This window comes from Capsicum annuum, chromosome 3, assembly GCF_002878395.1.
Source record: "Capsicum annuum cultivar UCD-10X-F1 chromosome 3, UCD10Xv1.1, whole genome shotgun sequence".
Taxonomy (NCBI): domain Eukaryota; kingdom Viridiplantae; phylum Streptophyta; class Magnoliopsida; order Solanales; family Solanaceae; genus Capsicum; species Capsicum annuum.
The window spans coordinates 44,653,714-44,679,703 of NC_061113.1; positions in this window are offsets into that span (position 1 = coordinate 44,653,714).

Genomic DNA, 25,990 nt, shown 5'->3' on the forward strand with positions numbered 1-25,990 from the left:
TGTTGATAGCAAGTAGGTCAGTGTGGTACAATGTATCCCAAAGAAAGGTGGTATTACTGTTGTGCGTAATGAGAAGATGAGCTAGTGCTGATGAGGCCAGTCACAGGATAGACAGTGTGCATGGATTACAAAAAATTAAATGCATGGACTCGAAAGGATTTTTTCTCTATAACCATCATGGACCAGATGCTGGATAGACTTATGGGAAGAGAATGGTACTATTTTTTGGATGTGTACTCAGGCTACAACTAAATCATTATTGCACATGAGGACCTAGAGTAAACAACCTTCACATTCAGACGTATGCCATTCGGGTTATGTAAAGCTCCAACCTTATTTTAGAGATGTATGATTTTAATCTTCTTTGACATGGTAGAAGACACCATCTAAGTATTTATGGATGATTTCTCAGTCGTTGGTAATTCTTTTGATGACTGCCTAGTTCACATGAAAAATGCTCTTATAATGTGTGAAGAATGAAACTTGGTACTTAATTGGGAAAAGTGTCATTTTATAGTTAAAGAAGGTATAGTGCTTGGACACAAAATTTCAAAAAAAAAAGGGGTATTAAGGTAGATAGAGCAAATATTGAAGTGATCGAGAAATTACCTCCACCAATTTCTGTAAGGGTGTTAGTAGCTTTTTAGGACATGCAAGTTTTTATAGGAAATTCATCAAGGATTTCTCTAAGACTGCAAACCCTCTTTGCTGGATTCTTGAGAAAGAGGTGAAATTTGATTTTATTGAAGAATGCTTGAAGGCCTTTTAATGTCTGAAAGAGAAGTTGATGACTGTTCCTGTCATAGTGTACCCAAATTGGTCCTTGCCATTTGAGATTATATGTGATGTAAGTAGACTGCCCTTAGGTGATATACTAGCCCAACAAAAAGAAAATATCCTTTATCCCATCTACAATGCTAGCAAGGCACTAAACCTTGCTTAACAGAACTACACTACCACTGAAGAAAAGTTGTTGGCAATGGTTTTTGCCTTTGAGAAGTTTAGATCTTATTTGATTGTACACACTGATCATGCAACATTGCAGTACATAATGGCAAAAAAATATGTAAAGCCTAAACTTATTAGGTGGGTGCTATTGCTATAAGAATTTGATTTCAAGGTCAATGACAGAAAAGACACTAAGAACCAAGTTGCAGATCATTTATCTGGACTTGATAAGGAAGCTATGCAGAATGTTAAAGATGGACTCATGATTGATGACATTTGTTGAGATGAGCAGATATTAGTAGCTTTCAAAGATTGAATTCCATTGTTTGCAGACTATGCGAATTATCTAGAAAGTGATCTAGTCCTAGAAGATCTTTCCTTTCAGCAGAGAAAGAAATTTATGCATGAGGTAAGGAAATTTTCCTTGGATGAGCCTTATTTATTTAGAATTTGTGTGTATGGGAGTATTCGTATATGTATACCTAAGGTGGAGATGATAAGCAAACTTGAGGCTTGTCACTCTTCACTAGTTGGGGGTCATTATGGAGGAACCCACACAACCCACAAAATCTTGTAATATCGATACAGTTGGCCAATAATATACAAAGATGCACATGATTTTGCTTTGTTTTATGATCAATATCAATTCTAAGATAGCAACTCTAGATGACATGAACTTCAAATGACTCCTATCTTAGAATTGGAATTATTTGATGTATGGGGTGTGGATTTTATGGGATCTTTTGTGAGTTCATTTGGCATGAAGTACATTCTTGTGGTTGTGGATTATGTTTCAAAATGGGTGGAAGCAGTTGGACTCCCCAATAATCAATTATGTAGTGTCACTGCATTCTTTAAAAAACACATCTTTTATCGATTTGGCACATCACATACTATTATTAGTGACGATGGGTCACATTTTTGTAATCGTCTATTCAAGAGTCTTCTTAAGAAGTATGTAGCAAAACACATGGTGGAAACACCTTATCATCCGCAGACTAATAGACAAGTTACAGTGTCCAATAGAGAAATCAAGTCCATCTTTGCTAAGACAGTGAATGCCAATAGGACTGATTTATCATGAAAGTTAGACAATGCATTATGGGATTACCGAACAACTTTCAAAACCCCCATTGGTGATTCACCTTATCAGCTAGTGTATGGCAAGGCTTGTCACTTGCCTGTGGAGCTGGAACATAAAGAACTATGGGCATTAAAAAAGAATAACTTTGAGTGGCAAGATACAGAAAAATAAAGAATGAACAAGATGAATAAGTTGGATGAATTCCAACTCCGAGCATATGAAAGTTCATCACTTTACAATGAAAAGATGAAGCTACATGATGAACCAAAAATTGAGAAAAAAAATTTAGAAAGGCAACCAGGTATTGCTCTACAACTCAACGTTTTGCTTGTTTCAAGGTAAGTTAAAGTCTAGATGGTATGTTCCCTTTACTGAGCTAAGAATATTCCTATATGGTGCTTTGGAATTAACGCGAGATGGTGAAGCCTCGTTCAAGGTGAATGGGCAAAGAGTAAAGCATTCTATGGGTAATACAAAAGATGTAAGTGTAATTTTTGAGATGGACCTTGGTAAACTATGAGTAACCAAGGCAATTGCATCGTGCCGTGACGTTAAATCAAGTGCTATATGTGAGGCAACTGTATGACCCCGCAAAATCCTAAGCTTGATTCAGTCCTGTAAAAGCTAGTAAGGGGTCCCAGACTTATAAAAATTCAGGAGTGTTCATACTTAGAATTATTTTAGCCTTTGTAAGTTGCCTTATGACCTTTAAATATCAATTTTTAGGTTAATTAAGGATCAGGAATGTCAGTAGCTGTTCTCGAACAAGTTTTGGATTGTTCGGACTTTGTATGAGGCACGTTTGAAAGCTCAAACCAGTGGATCAATACGATCTCGACATGCCTTGTTGCCCATCGTGTCAACGAATATTTTCCTCTAGCTCCTAGTGAAAATTCTAGTGAATCGACGCAAACTCAACATGGTGCATTGGCCATCGCATCGATACCAATGACGCGGCACGTAGGTTTATGCGTCGCTAGTCCAATTTTTAGTAATTAAAACCCACATCCAGAGGGGTAAATGGGTATTTTCTCATCTTATATCAAACCCCAAAACATGAAATTAAACCATCCAAAAGGCAAAATTTACTCATTCCCTCTTGAATTTTTCAAGAACAAACCCTAGTTCATCACATTCAAGAATCCAAGTTCCAAGGAAATCCATCAATCTTTCCGAATTCAAGCTTTAAGGTATGTCATGTGTTAATCTAATGGTTCCTTCCACCCTTGGAGTCCAAGAAGCTCTTTTGAAGTTAACCAAATTTATATAATGATTTCCATGATTTGGATTCAAGTGTATTTATGATTATAATGTTGATTGGGTTTTTATTCCATGATTAAGCTCAAGATTTATGTAAAAAAAATTATTATGTATTTAGTATCATATGAATTCATGTTAAAGCCTTGAAATTGTTGTGCTCGTGCGTTGATTCGTACTATGTGCATATAAAATGCCTTCCAAGTTTTTGATGAGTTGTTCATGTGAATTTAATAGTGAGATTATATTATGTTAGCATGTATACTAGTTCATGCCATTCAAGCGTTTGATGAAATGCCTCTATATATGCATTATGAACAATTGTGCATTTCTATGCTATGCAAGATCATGTGATGCTTTACTTTTCATGCTATCGAGTCCTAGGGGTATTTACTTCCCAACAATTTAGCAATTTACCTAGAGCCAGTATTAGTATAGAATAATCTCAGTCATGTCATGATCGGTAGTACTCTCTGTTAGTTACAGAACTTAGAAAAAACTCAATAGATAGCATTAGTCCAGTCCAGTTTAGTATTTAGTTTAGACCTCAGTAAATTCAGTTAGTCAACAAAACTCAGTGAACTCAGTTCAGTTCAGTTAGATAATATAATTAGTAACAGTTCAGTCAAGCCTAGTATGAACTAGGAATCAGTTCAGTGTCTATTCAGTTTGGAGTAGGATTCAGCATCGAACGAATCCAGGGATGGGGGCATTCCTGCCTGTAGAGGATTTGACGCTTAGTAGCAATCCCTGCATTACAGAACTATGAAGCTAGCATAGGTTGAGATATCCTCCTGCCATATTAGTGTTGATACATCTCATATAAGTTTTCCTGCCAGTGAGGATTGATGAAAGTGCCTTCTATTAGAGAGGGTTAAGTCACAACTTATCTTACCCGTGGCATGGTATTGATACCCTTCCAACCGAGGTTACAGGTTGGGCCCTAATCCATTTGGAGAGGGGATTTTAGTTCGATGATTACCTCCCACAGTCTTAGTTTCAGTTCCAGTCTCAGTATAGAACTCAGTTCAGTTTTATAGAATCAGGACTATCAGATACAACCACTCTGTTCAATACAAAACTCATCACCATTCCACAGAATCAGGACTATCAGATACAGTCATTCAGCTATCAGTTATATAGTATCAGTAAACTCAGATATCAATAAATTAGTAATTTAAAACTCAGTATCCAGTGTTATCATGACCTCAGTTACAACTTATGTATTCATGCATGTGCTCTCATTCAGTTATACTCATGTTGTTGAGTCAGTATTGTTCATTCATATGAACCCATGCATCTCAGCCTACTTCACTTGGCATACTAATACATTCAAAGTACTAAGTCATACCTTTATTTTACGCTATGATGTCTTATATCATAGGTTTAGATGCACGGGCTCTCGATCATACTTAGCAGGCCAATATATCAGCAGCAGACTTAGTCGTGAGTCCTCATAGTTTGAGGATAGATTCATTATTCCAATATTTCAGTACTCAATTTATTTCAATAGTCAGAGTTAGTTAGGAATTTGTTCCATCAACTCCTATTTCAGACAGTAGAGGCTTTTCAGACTAGAGTATTTATAGAAAGATGTACAGTGTTAGTATTGATGTACCATACTCAAAATATATTTATAGTTTTGAACCTTATGGAAAGTTTCCACCTAATTTCTGCATAATAACAGTATTATTATTTAGTTATTGCGGCAGGTACCAGTCAAGGGTTAGCTTGTAGCCCCTCGGGATTATAAGCACCGTGTAGCATCTGGGGTACAAACTAAGGGAATTAAAAACTTGGTATCAGAGCCTAAGGTTCAACAGAGTCCTAGGAAGTCTAAAAGCCGCATCTAGTAGAGTCTTGTACATGGGTATGTAGAGCACCACACTTATGGACAGGAGGCTATGAGATATTTTAGGAAAAGTTTCCCTTTTTCAGTATTCATATCATACGAGTGAGCATGAGATCAAGTTATACTCTCAGTTTAATCATTCTCTCCTTCTTGTTTGCATAACATACCTCCCAAAATACTAACAAAAGGAGAACCAAAAATCAGTCAGCACCTCAGCCCGTTCAGGAAGATCCCCTGGAGAAATATGTCTGCCATTCTAAATTCAGAGCAGCTTTCACCACCCTAGCTCATTCTGTGGTAGCCCAGAATTAATGCTTATGTCACGACCCAAATCGGGGCCCTGGCTCTGATAAACATCCCGAACCATGAAGGCCCGAGAGCCCTTCTAACTTGTAATCATACACACCATTCATATACAAATAGGAAGTGCAAAAAATACATACTGAAATGGAATCATGGTCATAAGTCTGAACTCTATTTATACTGTGAAAGTAAATCCCAACAACAACTAGACAATGTCTGAACCAGTCTGCAAAATCTCAACTACATCTGAAAATAACAATTGTTTGAAATTGGGACAAGGCCCCCAGTGGACCTAAACAAAAATAAATAACACAATTTGAAAGACATATACCTCCTGGAATAAAAAAGACTCACCAATTGCACACATCACTGCTGTCTAAAAACATTATGGCTTAGCAGGGCTTCTGAACTGAGCTTTAGACCCTGGAGGTAGGGGTTAATACAATTGTATTAGTACATAGAGAAATCTAAAATAAAGCTTTTATATAAATAAAATCGTTGACAGCTAGTCATAAAAATCATGAAAGATATAATTTCTAAAAACATGGGTAATTTTGAAAACATAAAACCTATTTGTCATTGCAGTTGTTGATCTTTGTATTACTTCTGAGTTAGGTTGCATTCCCCTACAAGTTTGATATTCCATGGGCTATATGGAATCCTTCATTGAATCGGTGGGAAAACCCCCAACCTAAGTGTGCCACAAGGTTTGGAGTGTCTGAGTCTGATACGCCACAGAGAACTAGGCCAACGTATAATAATATATCCGGATCGGCAAATCACGGTTTAGACAAATGATTTTTCTAAACTCGTGCCTTCTTCAGGGAACCACCTAAGCTCTCTTTATGCCCAATAGTCTATTCTGAAACATGCATCATTCTAGTTTCAAAATCTAGAAATCTAATTTTCAAACATGCATTCTATTATGTTCTGAATTACCATTGCATTATCTGATTAATGTCGCCACACCAAGACTTGCAAGTCCTATTTCTGAGCCATAATGCATCATGCATGATTCTTTCATCAAAAACTCAATTCAGACCACCCAAACATGTAAATAGTGTAAGAGATTTGATGTTCCGAAAGCATAAGTCAAAACTATGCAAGGATTAACATTCTTTCAATAACAATGTGGTGGTCATGTAATCTTTAACAAACCATGCAACTATTTTCATTATATGATTATGTTTAACATTCATCAACATAAACAACCCTCTATTTTGAAATCAAAATCATAATCCAAATATAACATTACTCAAGATATTTCATATCATGCTTTTTAAGATGTATTTAAAACAATTCCTAGCATATCATAAGTAAAGGAAAATCATAACAAGAGAGAGATTTTTCATGAGATATGCTCTCAATTCAATCATCAACCTTAAAACACATGCTTACATATATATATATATGTGTGTGTGTGTGTGTGTGTGTATATATATATATATATAATTTCAAATCAATTTGGGGGAAGGCCTAAAGACCACAACAATATCATCAAGGCTTCTAAAACATGTTTATAGTCATAAATCCAAAACCATTTTCTTAAAATCATGATTTATAAACCCTTTACATAATTAAAAGAGGATTTCTATGCCCATGAAATTTTAGAAAAACCCCACGTACCTTAAATTAGAATCTTTTAAATGAAGTCTAGCTTTTGGGATGCTATATGTATGATTGATGGGTGCTTCTTGTATCCATCATAATGGGAATTCCGAATCTTGAAGAACTAAGAAAAACCCACGGTTAAATCTTGAGTTATATTGATCTTTGGGTTGAAACCCTAAGGAGTGTTCTTGGTGATTTTGAGAAAAAATAATGTTATTTTCATGTTTGGAGGATTTAGTCCCGTGTTATGTCTGAATAGGGGTGGAAAATACCACTTTTTCCTTTTAAAACGTGAAAACAGCACCTGGAAATTGGGTGCGTACGTCGCACGCTAATCGCGTGATACTACTATCTCAGTCACAAAAATAGCCATAGCTTTTCGCTCGAGTATGGATTTTGCCAAAATTTGTATCTTTGGAAAGCTAATCCAAAGATATTTCATTTGATATATAGTAGGATCTCTAATTAGTTATATACAAAGAGTTATTTTTTATTGAAGTTGACCCAAGTTTTGACGCTCACTCAAACTCGAATGATAGGAAAGCTTTCAAATTGTCCTTGAGTTTGGGGGCCTCTATGATCTCACTTCATGCTCAAATAGGTTTCCACACTACATAATTGATTAACATGCCAAATTTACTTAGGATTTATGGTTTTGGACCATCTACACATAGAAACGACGATTTTCGTTTTAGCTTGAAATGCGGGGTGTTACATTATCACCCCCTTGGGATTATTCATCCCCAAATGATGGGTAGGAATGTTGAAGTCTTAAAGGTATGGAATAATGTGGACATCATATGTCTTCTAAGAAGGGATATATCCAAGCTGAAACCTTTAAACTTCTATCATGAAACTGAATTCTGAGCTGACTTGACTTTACTAGCTTTAAGGAGCTAGTTCATACTGAAAGTTTAGGATTCCCTTAAAGTGTTCATGATCAAATCATATATATTGAATTGAGAAGTAATAACTTATGAAAGTATGAATCAAGAGACAAATGGACTTATATCATATCAGGGTATTACACTGTCTGAGCTAAAATACTTGGGAAAATTTAAGATTATGCGTTGTACTCTTATGAATTGAGATATGACTAAATAGTTTTATCTGAAACATGATGCTTTGACTGAACTGAATTCACAACTTACAGGGATGGAATAGATTATCTCTTGGGATGGTCATACACCTGATACTTCGGATAGTAGGACTGGGTGAAAAGGTGGAAAACCACCATAAATTGTCTGCCTGACTGTTAAACTGAATTATACTAGACACTTATACTTAACTGGAGTATCTCTTCAACACTCTTTCTAAAGAAGCCCTAGTAGCATTAGGGAGCAAAGAATCTCTGACATTAGTTACATAAGATATCCAACTAAGGAATCACGATAATGATACTACTCTATAGCATGGAATATAGATATATAACTCATAAGCTAGGATAGAATTACTAGGCCTTAGGCAATACAACTTCTTACTTTCAAGCTTAGCACACCTCTCGAATATCCCTTAACTATACTATTCTCCTTAAATATCATACTCATTTGATTCAACTTATTTTTATCATAAGGCCGCTGATATTTCCATCTACTAATGTCTAAACTGAACTAAATCCCCTCACTATTTTCAAGCCTAACTCAAAATCACACGACACACCACATAATACTGTAGTACTAGTCTGAATCATGAATTCAGTACACCCTGTATTTCACAATTCCTCATCTCCTGCATAATTCTTATTACCACTCCAGCAATCACCTTTAACTTCGTATTAGATATTCACAAACACTCAAAGCATCCATCCGTATGTATACAAACATGACATTCAAGACTATCTTCATACCCACATATGCACTTCTAAACAAACACTCATAAAGCATCTTTCTCATATTCTCTAATACTTCTATCCATAACAACTTTCCTGCACTATTTAGATGATACACATAAAATATCCTCAACTAACCAAGACATACACGAAACTTCATCTCAGAATTCTTTCAACTCATAAACCTACATAAAACAAGCACACAACAATTTTTCCCAAATATAACATATAAAACTTCAACTCACCTTGACATGTATCAAATACTTGGCCTCAATCTTACTCCACAATTACTGCCTTAACTCAAATGAGCATACAACCATATTTTATCAACAAGAAATGTTTACTCTTTCCCATCTAGAAAATTGTTCATCATCACTATCTCGACCTAAGGAAAAAGGTCACTGAAAAATTAGAATATCGGGATCCGGAACATGAGGGGGGTACTAAGCATAACTTGATACCCTACTGAGGCGTGAGGAATAGAGCACTCACGACATGGACTCATTAAAGAGATCTAATCTGAGGACGTACCTGATATAAATCTAAATTTTCACTGATCGTTAAGAGTATCACATGTGCACAAGAGTCATGAACTGCATGACCTGAAGTTTTGGAATTCATAACTTACGAAAAGTGATTCTGACTGCTGAACAAACTGGGAACTCATCATACTAGGAACTAGGAGAGTACATGATTCCTTATCATATACATGAACATGAGCTATGATCATGAAGCTGAAACATAAAGCATGAGTATGTATCGGAATAACTGAAGTAAACTGCTGAAATAAGAATAGACTGAGCATTATTCTTTCTCACGGCCAATTCCACAACTTTACTGGTACATCTATTAGCATCTGAAAACTTGACTTGGTTGCTCATTCTATCATCTCCCCCTTATATTTAAGCCATTACTCTAAGTCTGTTAACCACTATATATACTCTGGTATAAACTGAACTCACTTTACTCTAGAGTCGGGGATATAACGATACACATAAAACTAAACTTACCATGTAAGACGACATCTTTATGTATAAAAACAAATACTAGTACCTCCTACTAAGATTCAACCCTTACATTTCTATAGCCCCAAAAGTCATTGTATAACAGCTTAATCACCAACTTAGATTCTTCTAACACTAAACATGGATATCTCCAAACCTTTGACGACCCATACCACTTATGTCATAGTCTACCAGCATTATGCCTGCAAACTTATATTTCTAAACTATGAGAATCAAGATTATACAAAAAAGTTCAACATCATTAATCACAACTCCATAACTTAGTTATAAAGAACATCACATATTATCTAACTAGTTTTTCTCCACCTAGCAACTCAACGGTACTACTAACCATACAACATGCAATGATCCTTGAAAATAATGCAGGCCTATAGCACTTTGGGCGTACTTCTATGTCATACTTAGCACATCAAACTTGATTATGAATCAAATAAACTTAAGATCTTGTATACATTGTACAAGCCTACTAGATCACTTTCACACAACTAACACCCACCACATCAATTCATCATATCCATCTTGATGACCATCTACTATTCCAACTTTGTGTATAGTTCTAGATATGATGAGCCACAACTTCACACAATTTTCTTACACGCCAAATATCTGAAAACATTAATTTGCCAAAACTTCATAACAGTCACAATCCTATGATCTATCTTATTTAAAATCCATTAACACATTCTCTTTCTACACATTTTTACTATCTACCCCTTTCATACAGCTAAACTTAGTTCATAGCTCAATAAGTCCCAAATAAACTCCCTCTTGCAACCTCAGGGACATCTAAATTAACACCACTCATCCACCAAGTACCTTCATCAATAACCTATAATTTTTTTACATGCCAAACACCGTCAACAACTCTTTTCATACTTCAAGTAAACAATAATTCACCTGAACTAATAACTCTTTCTCTACCTTACCTTCTACTAAACCATCATAAAGTGATGTATCACTTCATTACCAACTCAATCTCATGCAAAAAGATTCAGCCATACATCTATTCCATAAATTTCCCTTACCATTTTTCTTGCCATTACGCCACTAAACCCCAGTTCCAACCAACACAAGAACAACAAGATGAATAACAAGTTGCTAGTGAATCGAAATAGGCCTCACACGGCTCTGCTAGAATCCATAAAATCCATACATGCTACTAGTTACAACATTAGTCTATCACTATAAAATGGTAAATCATTCGCAAACATCAGTTATTCAACTAAACACATTTATCTACACAAAAGTCACCCACACTCTGATTTCTAACCTTGCGACTTTACATCCTAACTTCTTGGTCCAATATCACTACTAATTGGTCATGACACCATCATTTTAACTTATACTACTACTTGGGTGGAAAGACAGTTACAATATTCTACTACATATCATTTCCTCTGAAGTATGACGTCTACAACATAAATTTTGAAAATGACTGAATACACTTAATACTGCAGTCAAAAAGCATGATTTCATCAGAATCAAAGTTCATACTAAAATCAATACACCATGGAGTACTAACAGACTCTTCTCAAGTCCTTACACAATTTCTAAACTCTTATATGGCTTAATCAGAAAGGACCATACTATTTAGACTCTAAACTTCTACACTTAAATCACCCCAATAATGAGACATATCTAAGCACATCAAAGAAAGGAAAGAATTGGGATGACTTTACTCCTGTATGAGAAACACCATAGCATAAATTAGAGTATGTAAGAGGAACATTCTGACTCCATATCATGAACTAAAACATAAAGAAAGAGAGACATTCCTAAATGCCTAGTAGCCTCATACCTATAAGTGTGGTGCGCTACATACCCATAAATAAGACTCTACATAATGCGATTTTGCAGACACCCTGGGACTATGAACTATGCTCTGATACCAAGTTTGTTATGACCTAAATCGGGGCCCTGGCCCTGATGGGCATCCCAAACCATGAAGGCCTGAGAGCCCTTCTAACTTGTAATCATACACACCATTTATATACAAATAGGAAGTATGGAAAATACATACTAAAATGGAATCATGGTCAGAAGTCTAAACTCAATTAATAATGTGAAAGTAAAGCCCAATAACAACTAGACAATGTCTGAACCAGTCTGCAAAATTTCTACTATATCTAAAAATAACAACTGTCTAAAACTGGGATAAGGCCCCCAGTGGACCTAAACCAAAATAAATAACATAATCTGAACGACATTGACCTCCTGGAATAAAAAAGGATCACCAATTGCACACATCACTATTGTCTGAAAACTCTACGAGTTAGCAGGGCTTTTGAACTAAGCTTTAGACCCAGGAGGTAGGGGGTTAATACAATTGTATTGGTACGTAGAGCAATCCAAAATAAAGCTTTTATATAAATAAAATAGTTGAGAGCTATTCATAAACATCATGAAAGATATAATTTCTAAACACATGGGCATTTTTGAAAATATAAAACATTTCTATCATTGTAGTTTCTGATCTTTGTATTATTTCTGACTTAGGTGGCACTCCCCTACAAGTCTGATATTCTACGGGCTATATCTAATCTGCCGTTGACTCGACGGGAAAACCTCTAACCGAAGTATGCCACAAGGGTTGGAGTGTCTAATTCTGATACACCACAGGGCACTAGGCCAACATACAATAATATACCCAAATCGGTAAATCACAGGTTTGGGCAATGAGTTGTCTGAACTCGTGCCTTCTTCGAGAAACCACCTAAGATTTTTTTTATCCCTAATTTTAGTCTGTTTTGAAACATCCATCATTCTAGTTTCAAAATCTAAAAATCTAATTTCAAACATGCATTCTATTTTGTTCTGAATTACCATGGCATTATCTTAGTTACTGTCATCACACCAAGACTTGCAAGTTCTATTTCTGAGCCATAATGTATCATGCATGATTATTTTATCAAAAACTTAATTCAGACCACCTAAGCATGCAAATAGCGTAAGAGATTTCATGTTCCGAAAGCATAAGTCAAAACTATGCAAGGATTATCATTCTTTCAATAACAATGTGGTGGTCATGTAATCTTTAACAAACCATGTAACTCTTTTCATTATATGATTATGTTCAACATTCATCAACATAAACAACCCTCTCTTTTGAAATCAAAATCATAATCCAAATTTAACATTGCTCAAGACATTTCATATCATGCTTTTCAAGATGCATTCAAAACAATTCCAAGCATATCATAAGTAAAGGAAAATCATAAAAAGAGAGGAATTTTTCATGAGTCATGCTCTCAATTCAATTATCAACCTTAAAACACATGCTTACATATATATATAATTTTGAATCAATTTGGGGGAGGGCCTAAAGACGAAAAAAATATCATCAAGGCTTCTAAAACATATTTATAATAATAAATCCAAAAATATTTTCTTAAAATCATGATTTCTAAACCCTTTGCATAATTAAAAGAATATTTCTATGCCCATGAGATTTTATGAAAACCCCATGTACCTTAAATTAGAAGCTTTTGAATGAAATCGAGTTTTTGGGATTCTATACGTACGATTGATGGGTGCTTCTTGTAGCCCTCGTAATGGGGATTCTGAATCTTGAAGAATTAAGGAAAACCCATGGTTACATCTAGAGCTATTGATCTTTGGGTTGAAACCCTAAGGAGTGTTCTTAGTGATTTTGAGACTAAATAATGTTATCTTGGTATTTGGAGGATTTAATCCCGTGTTATGGCTGAATAGGGGGTGTAAAATACCACTTTTACCCTTAAAAATGCAAAAATAGCACCTGGAAATTGAGTGCGTGCATCGCACGCTAATCACGTGATGCTACTATATTAGTCACAAAATATCCATCACTTTTTGCTTGGGTATCATATTTTTCCAAAATTGGTATTGTTGGAAAGATAATCTGAATAGATTTTATTTTATATATAGTAGGACCTCTAATTCATTATATACAAAGAGTTATAGTTGATTTAAGTTGACCCAAGTTTTGATGCTAAGTCAAACTCGAAGGATTGGAAAGCTTTCAACTCATCCTTAAGTTTGGGGACCTCTATAATCTCAATTCATGGTTAAATAGGTTCCCACACTACATATTGATTAACATGCCAAATTTGCTTAGGATTTATGGCTTTTGGATTATCTACGCATAGAAATGGCGATTTTTGTTCTAGCCTGAAGTGTGGATTGTTACAGCTTAGCTGCCGTTCTAGCCAACCCAGTGGCCAATACTGCTACATCTATGATTCGAGACTTCACCTGAATGAACCCTTCATCTTTTACTGGGTCAAACTCAGATGAGGACACATAGGTCCTGATCAGGTGTAGAATGTTACTAATATTATAGGGGTGATAGCTAGTAAGAGTGTCGAGTTAGCTGCATATCAGTTGTAGGATATGTCTCACTCATGGTTAAAATAGTGGAAAATAGAAAGGGCTGAAGATGCAGGGCCCATAGAATGGGAGGAGTTTGCTATTGCTTTTCTAGATAGGTTCTTCTCTCTAGAGTTGAGGGAAAAAAAAGTTTTAGAATTTATAAATTTGAAGTAGTACAAGAGTATTCTATCAAGTTCACTCAATTAGCCAGATACGCTCATGTGGTAGCAGATAGCAGTTCTAAGATAAGTAAATTTGTGTCTGGCGTGTCTAATAATATGGTTAAGAAGTGTAGGACCACAATATTGATTAAGGAGATGGACATATCTAGGATCATGGTCCATGCCCAGTAGATAGAGGAGGCTAAGAATAAAAAGAAGGAGGGGGAGAAGAAAAGAGCTAGAATAGGTAGCTTCAACTTCACACGGGCTAAGTCAGCAGGTGGTAATCGTTCTTAGTTCCACCCAAAATCTTCAATCCCAGCTCCGTACTCAGGAAATGCTATCGTGCTAAAATTTAGAGATGGTAATAAAGATAGGGCATCAGTCCCTAAATCCTAGGGTAGTGTTAGCAGTGCCCGAACAAATCCTCTCTTCCAAAAGTATAGCAGAAACTATTAGGGTATCTGCAGAGCTGATAGTGACATATGTTTTAGATATGCCAAGACAGGCCACAGAGTCAGATAGTGTCCTCAGGTGGGTTCGCAGAGTCAGAATTATCGTTCCTCAGCTAAGTCTGATTACCCGAATCAGCAGGGTGCCATTTTCAGTTCCACAAGTGAGCAACACCCAAATAGAATCTATGCACTTCATTCTTGACAGGATCAGTAAAGCTCTCTTGATGTGGTCACTGGAATGTTACAAGTTTTCTATTAGTATGTTTATGCTTTGCTAGATCCAGGAGCTTCTTTGTCTTTTGTAACTCCTTATATAGCTGTTGACTTTGGAGTTAGTCCTGAGATCCTAGCACAGTATTTCTCAGTCTCTACCCTAGTGGGGAAATCTATCATAGACCGACGGGTATGCAAGAACTATCCGATTATGGTGTCTCAGAAAGTCACTTCAGTAGACTTAGTCGAATTGGAGATGGTCGATTTTGATGTCATTCTCAGCGTAGATTGGCTTCATTCTTATTATTCCACAGTTGACTATAGAAATAAAATTGTTCAATTTCAATTTCTGAATGACACCGTCCTAGAGTGGAGGGGTACTTTAGCACTTAGGGGTCATCTTATTTCCTACCTTAGGGCAAGGAAAATGATATCTAAGGGATGTGTCTACTATCTCATTTGAGTCCAAGACTCTAACTCAAAAACCCCTAATCTTTAATAAGTGTCAGTAGCATGTGAATTCCCCGTTGTGTTTACCAAATAACTTCCTGGAGTCCTTCCCGAAAAGGATATTGACTTCAAAATAGACCTTCTTCAACACACTCAACCCATATCTATTTTGCCCTACAGAATGGCACCTACAAAACTCATAGAATTAAAAAAACATTTGAAAGATATCCTAGATAAGAGATTCATCAGACCCAGGGTGTCCCCGTGGGGTGCACCAGTTCTATTCGTGCATAGGAAAGATAGTTCCCTCAGAATGTGTATAGACTACCATAAGCTAAATAAAGTCACAGTCAAGAACAAGTATCTACTTCCCAAAATCGATGACTTGTTTGACCAAATTCGGGCTGTCAGTTACTTTTCTAAGATAGACCTTAGATCAGGCTATCATCGACTCAGAGTCAGAGAATGTGACATTTTAAAAATAGCTTTTAGAACACGGTATGTTCACTTTGAATTCTTAGTCATGTCATTTGGTCTTACCAATGCCCCAACATCTTTTATGGACTTGATGAACCGTATGTTCAAGTAGTACTTGGACATGTTTGTCATAGTCTTCATAGATGACATCCTTGTCGACTCCCACAATGAGCATGATCATGCAGACCATATCTAAATAATATAACAGACTCTCAACAACCATTAGCTATTTGCCAAATTCAGTAAGTGTGAATTTTGGCTAGGTTTAGTAGCTATCCTCAGCCATATCATTTTCGGTGATGGCATTATATTTGATCCCCAAAAGACCAAAGCAGTGAGAAACTGGCCTAGACCCATCTCTCCATCAAATATTTAGAGTTTCTTGGGTTTGGCTGGATATTATCGATAGTTTGTTAAGGGATTTTCATCTATTGCATCTTCTATGTCCAGATTGACTCAAAAAAAGGTCAAATTTTAGTGGTCAGATTCTTGTGAGAAGAGTTTTTAGGAGTTGAAGACGACTCACTACAGCCCCAGTTTTGACTCTACCAGATAGTTCAGACATCTTTGTTATGTATTGTGATACTTCCAGGGTTGGTTTAGGGTGTGTTTTGATGTAGAGAGGTAAGTTCCTAGCCTATGCCTCTAGACAACTCAAACTCTATAAAAAGAACTATCCTACTCATGATCTTGAGTTAGCAATAGTAGTATTTGCCTTAAAGATTTAGAGGCACTATTTATATGGTATGCACGTTGATGTGTTCACTGACCATATGAACCTACAGTATGTGTTCTCTTAGAAAGACCTAAATATCCATCAGAGAAGGTGGTTGGATTTGTAGAAAGATTATGACATGAACGTCCTGTATCATTTGGGTAAATCAAATATAGTGGCAGATGCTCTTAGTAGGATGTCTATGGGTAGTGTTGCTCATGTTGAAAATAGTAAGAAAAAGTTAGCTCAGGAAGTTCATCAGCTTGCTTGATTAGGTGTCTGCTTAGTCAATTCAGCAGAAGGTAGTGTATGGGTGCAGAGTAGTTTAGAATCATCTTTGGTTTCTGAGATGAAAGAAAAGCAGGATAGGGATCCCAACCTAGTTAAGTTGAAAGAATCAGTTAGAGATCAGAAGATAGAGGCTTTCTCCTAAGAGGGAGATAGTTTATTACTTTGTAAGGGTAGGCTATATATGCCAAGTATAGATGATCTAAGACAACAGATTCTTGCAGAAATGCATGGTGCGCATAAATCTTTTCATCTAGGGGCCACTAAGATGTACCGTGATTTGTGGGAGATCTACTGGTGGAGTAGGATAAAGAGAGAAATCGTAGAGTTTGAAGTTATGTCATCTACATATGAGTAGGTTAAGATTGAACATAAAAAACCCAGTGGGTCTATGTAAGAGTTCAGTATTCCCACTTGGAAGTGGGAGAAGGTGAACATAGATTTTGTGATGGGTTTGCCTCGTATTCATCGTCAGCACGATTCATCTGGGTCATAGTAGACATGATGACCAAATCATCTTATTTTCTACCAGTTCATACCTCTTATTCAGCTGAGGACCATGCTAAGCTATATGTCAGGGAGTTGGTAAGATTACACGGAGTTCCATTATGTATAATCTCAAATAGAGGTACCCAGTTTACCTGTCATTTTTGGAAAGCCGTCCAAAAGGGTCTTGGTACCTAGGTCCACCACAGTACAACCATTCACCCTCAGACAGTTGGCCAAGAAGAATGGACTATTCATACTTTAGAGGATATGTTGTGAGCATTTGCGATAGACTTTAAAGGTAGATGGGATGACCACTTACCTTTGATTGAGTTCGCATATAACAACAGCTATCATTCCAGCATTTAGATGGCTCTGTTTGAGGCGCTCTATGGGAGGAATGTAGATATCCCATTAGTTGGTTTAAAATGGGTGATCCATTTGAGGCGCTCTATGGGAGGAATGTAGATATCCCATTAGTTGGTTTAAAATGGGTGAGGCCACAGTGGTAAGGCCTGACTTGGTGTTTAAGACTTTAAAGAAGGTTCAGCTAATTAGGGAAAGGCTTAAGATATCTTAGAGTCAATAGAAATCGTACATAGATATGCATAGAAAGGATCTCAAGTTTGATATTGGTGATTATGTATATTTGAAAATCTCTTCTATGAAAGGAGTAAAGAGGTTTGGCAAGAAGGGGAAACTCAGTCCCTGATATGTCGATCCTTACCAAATTCTCAACCATTTTAGAAAGGTAGCTACAAGCTTGAGTTACCTTTAGACTTAGCTTCAGTGCATCCAGTGTTTCATGTCTCCTTGTATAAGAAGTGCATAGGTGACCTAAAAACTGTAGTCCCTATTGAGGGCCTAGATATTCAGAATAGGATCTCTTATGAAGAGGTCCCAGTCAAAATCCTTGACTATCAAATTCACAAACTAGGGAACAAAGAAGTCCCTTTAGTCAAAGTTCTTTGGCAAAATTAGTCCGTTGAGGGAGCTACTTGGGAAGAAGAAGCAGATATGTGAACCATGTATCCTCACCTCTTCTCCGTGAACTCAGAATCAACCCAAGGTAATGATTCTCTTTAAACTTACTCAGTTCCATGATCAGATTTTTTTGATAAACTTGGTATTAGTTACTATTGCATATCTAGTCATACATTCATGAATCCATTTAGTCAGATATTGATGCATCAGATATGCATGTTCAGTATAAGAGACTCAGCTTATCATCAATCCCAGCCATGTACTCATGCATCAGATATACAAGTTAAGTATGAAATTTCAGCATATCAGTAGTGTAAGTCATAAAATTATGTTATAGTTGTGCATGTCCTGTATATAAATTTAGTCTATTGGTATTCTCATCTCAGTCAGCCTTATTCGAGGATGAATGTTCCTATGGGGGAGATATTATAAGACCCCACAAAATCCTAAGCTTGATTTGGTCCTGTAAAAGCTAGTAAGGGCTCCCAGACTTAGAAAATTCAGCTAAGTGTTCATACTTAAAGTTATTTTAGCCTTTGTAAGTTGGAGATCCTTTTTCACAACCCTTATGACCTTAAAATATTGATTTTTAGGTTCATTCAGGATCAGGAATGCTAGTAGTTTTCTTAGACAAGTTTTGGATTTTTCAGACTTTATTCGAGGCATGTTTGAAAACTCAAACCAGTTGATTGATGTGATCTAGACGCGATCTCGATACAACGCATTGCTCATCGCATCGATGAATATTTTCCTCTAGCTCCCAATGCAAATTCCAGTGGACCAATGCAGACTAACACATTGCATTGACCATTGCGTCATGCCAATGATACAGTACATTGGTCTGCGCGCTGCTAGTCCAAATTTTAGTTATTAAAACCCCCGTCTAGAGGGGTAAATGGATCTTTTTTCATCTTTTATCAGCCCCTAAAACATGTTATTAATCCATCTAAAAGGCAAAATTTACTCATTCTCTCTAGAATTTTTCAAGAACAAACCCTAGTTCATCATATTCAAGAATCCAAGTCCCACGAAAATCCGTCAATCTTTCATAATTCAAACTTTAAGGTATGTCATATATTCATCCAAGGGTTCCTTTCACCCTTGGAGTCCTAGAAACTCTTTTAAGCTTTAAGTAAATTGATTTCATGATTTCCAAGAATTGGATTAAAGTGTATTCATGATTATAATGTTGATTGGGTTTCTATTCCATTATTAAGTGCAAAATTTATGAAAAAATAATTATTATGTATGTAGTATCATATGAATTTATGCTAAAGCCTTGAAATTTTGATGCTCATGTATTGATTAGTACTATGTGCATATACAGTTCCTTCAAAGTGTTTGATGAGTTGTTCATGTTAATTTAATAGTAAGATTATATATGTTAGCAAGAATACAAGTTCATGCCATTCAAGTGTTTGATGAAATGCCTCTGTAGATGCATTATGAACAAGTGTGCATTTCTATGCTATGCAAGGTTATGTGATGCTTTACTTTTCATGCTATTAAGTCTTGGGGGTATCTAATACCTAAAAATTTAGATGTTTACCTAGAGCCAGTGTGAGTTATAGAATAATCTCAGTCATATCACGATCAGTACTACTCTCAGTCAGTTACAGAACTCAGGAAAATCTCAGTAGACTCAGTATCAGTCCAATCCAGTTTAGTATTTATTTCAGACCTTAGTAAATTCAGTCAGTTAACAGAATACAGTGGTATTTCATTAGTCAACGGAACCTAGTAAACATAGTTCAGCTCAGTTAGACAATATAATTAGTAACAGTTCAGTCAAGCCTAGTATGAACTAGGAATCAGTTCAGTGTCTATTCAGTTGGGGGTAGCATTCAGCACCGAGCAAACCCAGGGATTAGGGCATTCCTGCCAGTAGAGGGCTTTACCCTCAATAGCAATCCCTGCATTACAAAACTATGTAGCCAGCATAGGTTGAGATATCCTCTTACCAGATTAGGGTTGATACATCTCACATGAGTTTTCCTGCTAGCGAGGGTTGACAAAAGTGCTTCTTGTCAGAGAGGGTTAACTCACAACCTGTCTTTACCAGTGGCACGATATTGACACCCTTCAAACTGGAGTTACAGGTTGGACCCCAATCCATTTAGAGAGGGTAATGTAGGGTAGATGATTACCTCCCATAGTCTCAATTTTAGTTCCAGTCTCAATATAGAACTCAGTTTAATTCTACAGAATTAGGACTGTTAGATACTATCACTTAGTTCAGTACTGAACTCAGCACCATTCCACAAAATTATAACTTTCAGATAGAGTCATTTAGCTATCAGTTATACAATATCAGTAAAATCTGGTATTAGTAAATCAGTAATTCATAACTTAGTATCTAGTGTAATCATGACCTCAGTTACAACTTACGTATTCATGCATGTACTTTCATTAAGCTATATTCATGTTATTCTATCAGTATTTTTCATGTATATGAACCCATTCATCTAAGCCTACCTAACTTAGCATACCAGCACATTCAAAGTACTGACGCATACCTTTCTTTTGCGCTATGATGACTTATATCATAGGTTTAGACGCATGGGCTCCCTATCATACTTAGCAACCCGATCCATCAGTAGCAGACTTAGTGGTAAGTCTTCATAATTTGAGGATAGATTTATTATTCCACTATTTTAGTAGTTGGAGTTAGTTGAGGACTTGTCCCATCAACTCTTTGTTCAGACAGTAGAGGCTTTTCAGACTAGAGTATTTATAGAAAAATGTTTAGTTTTGGTATTGATGTACCGTACTCAAAATTTATTTACAGTTTTGAACCTTATGGCAAGTTTTCACTTAATTTCTGCATAATAACAGTATTAATATTCAGTTATTACAGCAGTTACCAATCATGGGTTAGCTTGTGGTCCCTCAAGATTATGAGCATCGTGTAGCATCCGGGGTACAGACTCGGGGTGTTACAGCAACCCATGAGGCTAGTTAGTGAAATCAATTAACCAACTTAGCCACGTTGTGTTGCAACATTAAATCAAGTGCTGCCTGGGAGGCAACCTATGTTTTTGCATTAATTTATAAGGTAATATGTGTGTTTAGTGTGCAGGACTAAAGATTACAGAAAAGAGCCATAAATTCAAAGAGTTAGGTTATATGGACTCCTCATGAGTCGTATCTTAAGGTAATGACTCATGAGTAGGAGTCCTAAGGACTTAGGAGTTGATTAACATCTAGGTAAGAGTTTTTAGAGTCTTTACAACTCTCAGAATGAGTCGTACTCTTAGGGTAAGAGTCGCCACCTTGATTCGTATCAACTCAAGAACCCAGGTAAAGTTCTAGGTATTTACGAATGGAGGAAATGGCCCATAAGACTGGGTATGAGTTGTACACATGACTTATAACAAAGCTTAATAGGTCAAGGGTCGCTGGTCAACCCATCCCAGCCACCTGATTTTAAATAAAAGGGGCACCCAATATGGGTACTCGATATCCAAAATAATAAAATACATTCATTAACAACCAAATTTTGAGCTCTAATCACATGAATTCAATCAAAAACACTCACCATTTTGTTGGAATCCCTCACATTGCATGACTTACTCAAGAATTTAGGGTCAAAAAGAAATAACGTCAAGAAGCTTAATTCTCAATAATTCAGGTAAGTCTTTTGAACTTAAAGGCTTTTTACTTCGAGTTGATGTTGAATCTAAGTTTAGAATGTAGCATTTCTTGAAGTTGAATACCTGCGTATATTGAAAATTTTTACCCTAGGGATTAAAAATTAAGTGTGCAATGGAATTTGGGGTTGAACTTGAATGTAGATAATGAAAATTTGTATTTTTGGACTAAATTGGGGTGGTAATGCTATATCATGTAGGGTAAAATAGTGATTGTGTATTGGAATCAACTCATAAGTTGAACTTCTATGTTGTAGTGGATACGAGATATCTTATGACTTGTACCCAAAAGTAACGAGTTGTAATGAAACTCATAACCACCAATTACATAGAAGTCTAATCAAGTGTAGGTTCTGGTATGGGTACGACTTGCCTATGCGAGTCATATCCAACCCACACGACTCATAAACATAAGTCATCAGGACTTAGGAAAATAACATAAAATTGAGTTTTGTTTCTGGTCTGCTTACTATTATTGGTAATGAGTCTTAAGCTATCCTTACGACTGGTAAGAAGGACTCGTAAGCAAACCAGTGAACATCCATATGTACATTGCCTACCTTACAACTTAGTCACACGAGTCATACCTAGTCTATATGACTCAAACCCCCTAGTCATACCCTGAACAGAATATGCACACTGACTCTAGATTTACTTATTTTTGCTTTTCTTTCCTTAGGAATTACTAATGAATGTGTGCATAGAGGTACTATTCCTCTAAAAGGTACTTCATATTCAAATCAATTAGTAAATAAGGAAAGCAAAAAGACACCTGTGTCAAGTTTTGATTCCACAGATTTATCCAGCAGTAGCGGTAACCTTGTTAAATTCCCAATGTAAGAAATGGTTGGGGAAAGAGACCAAAGAAAGACAAGATAAAACAGAGTCATTAAGAGACCAAAGATAGACAAGAGAAAACAAATTCATCACCCCAAAAGACACTCCTCTAAAGGGGCCAAGAAAGAAAACCCTCTACACATCACCACCCTAAACTTTATCACAGTCTAAAGAGGATAGTAGTGCAAATAATGAAGATGAAGAAAAGATAGCATCTGAGGGTGATGTAGGGGCAGAGAATAATGTTGAATCAAGCTCAGAGTAAGATATTTCTGAGAATGCTAGTAAGAAAAAAGTTGATGCTACTCTAATAAACAGATAGGACCACCTCTGGCTATTACACCTGCTTTGATGCCCACTGTTGAATGGTGGGGGTACACAGTATGCAGGAATTATACAATAATGGTTTAAGTAGGCTACCTAATTGAAGAATAAAAAGAATTTTATATCTGGAGATAAGATTGACCACTATAGGGATGTCTAAGCTGCCTAGATTTGAGGTGAGACTCAGGCAATACAGTTTTCAGTAGATTACCATAACGCCTGGAGAGTGCAGTGTTTCATTAGTGCAGGAGTTTTATATGGCGTATAAGGGTAAATTGAAGAGGCAGTATCCAGAGGGTAACTTTTGGAGAGGTGGTGATCCCATTACCTCACTGACTATTCAGGGAGTGTGGGTGAACATTTCCCTACATACTATTTCTCAGTTCTTGAATGGAACAAACTTCCAGGCTCTAGTGAACACAAGAGAGATAGATTACTGCATGGATGAAATGATGAATATTATAAGAAAGTAGCTGGGTCTAAGGATAAGATAAGATATTTTTGGTGGATTGTAAGTCTGATTATTATGAAGAAAAAGAATGCAGTTTGGGTGGTAGGGGGTCCGGGAGTAGTATCGCGGAGTTAGAAAAGCACATACTAAATTTTGAGGCTAATGCATAGTGGACACTGGCCAGGAACAGATTTGTCCCATTACTGGAGACAACGTACTCAGCCCAATTTGTTCGTCACTAATTGCGGGGGTTATGGTTTGTATGAGTTTGATATGGGTGAGTTTTTGGCCTGAGAGATTTGAGACCACACTATGGGCAGAGAGAAGTAATTGCTAGCTTACCTACGTATGATCACTCAGTTGTGCTTTACTGCAGGGGTGCAGGAATGCACAGGGATTGACGAGTTGATTAAGCCCACAAATGCAATAGATTTAGGGTTGGTTAGAGATGTAGAAAACCCAATGGACAAACCGGTGAGGAAAGAATCTGATATGATATCAGAGATGTTCAGACAAAGTGAACAAGCAGAGGCTACGGGGCAAGATGATAAAGGTGTACAGACTAAGCTAAAGACTTCAAATGGAGAGAGTACAGCTAGAGTGCCTCCTCTGGCACATTCTGTACTACCTCGACCCAGAGTTATACTGGTTGGCTTGATAGTGATCTCACGGGCCGTGTAGGATGAGGCAATAAATAGATTAGCGACGTTGGAGGCTAAAGTATGCAATATGAAAGAGGGTGTGAAGCCCTGGGTGGAGACTGCGTTAGCAAACCAAGATAGATGATTTCAAGGTAGATTAGATTCATTTGACCAACGGATCACCCATCAATTAAGGAACGACCAAGTCCTAGATATAGCAGAGGTAAAAGGAGAGGTGGCAAGGATCAAGAAAATGGTAGATAAGCTGTATGATAGGCCACTATCCCAACACCTATGGTTATGAAAGTTTATCCCAAAATATAGGTAGAAAACATTTTGGATATTCCAGAACAGGAAGAAAAACCCTAAGAAAAAAGGAAGATGAGAAAGCATCGGAGTGCAAAAAAAGAAGCTTTGAAGAAAGCAAATGTGGATAGACTACAGAGTGAGAACGACCGAAAGGTGAGGGTCAAAGATATGAAAGCTGGTGGCGGTAGCTCAAGGCCGACAGTTGATGATATTTATAGGGATGGTGATACATCCTTGACTAATGATGTACCATTGAGTGCACTTTCCACAATCGGTGCCACTATTATGGAGGCAGTCCCGACAGTTGATGGGTCCTTTGTTGATGATGGCATCTTGAGCACCCAGGTATGTTCTCGATCCCTTGTATTTCATTGTTAAATGCACTGGGTATAGTGCATAGTCTTTAAGTTAGGGGTGGGGGTGTACCAAGGTTGCAATAGGATATTCTTGCCATGTTTCGAAGCCCATGGCCACAATCTAAAAAAGTTAAGAACTAGCATTTTTTTACTGATTTTGTTGTGTATGTGCTAGAATAGCTGAAAATAGGAGGAAAATTTGTACTTATAGCAGTAGATGTTGTTTTGAATAACTATACTAAAATTGTCTGATTTTGAAAAATGTTGTGCTAAAATATTGATACCTCTCCTAAAATTTGGATGATTGTGTGATGTATATATGTGAGATTACTAAGAATCTGATAACGGCAAAAGAATTAGGAAGTGAACAAATAGGGCGAACAATTGCATTACTAGAAAAGTAGTACCTAGTAGTATTACCCTGTGCGAGTGTGTGTGAGGAGCTACTTAGTTCCCAATGTGTCTGAATCTAGAACTTTTCCGGTTGCTCTTACCTAGAGTTCAAGATAGTTGAGTAAGAAATGATCATTGGCCATGTTTGTTTCAAGTCAACTCGAGCTTAAATGCCTAACCAAATGTGATATGAATCCCTTGATCCTATTTTTTGAACCTTAGTTGAATAATTTCTTGATTACACCGATTTCACCTTCCCGTTTAACTAACAATGAACTTGTTTTGACCCTGGTCCTCCTTGGACACTGTGCAACTCAACTCAGGCAAATCGCCTAAGTTAAGGATAGCTACTACAGGGGTGTGTAGAAAAAAAATGAGTATGAAGAAAGACATGTAGAAAGAAAAATGAAAAAATACAGGTGCGATGAAAATAAAAGAAAACAAAAGAGCACAAGAAAAGAAAACAAAGTGAGAAAAGAAAAACACACCGAGTCTAGTTTGAATGTGCTTAAAAAGAAAAAGGGAGACATAAGGACAAAAAT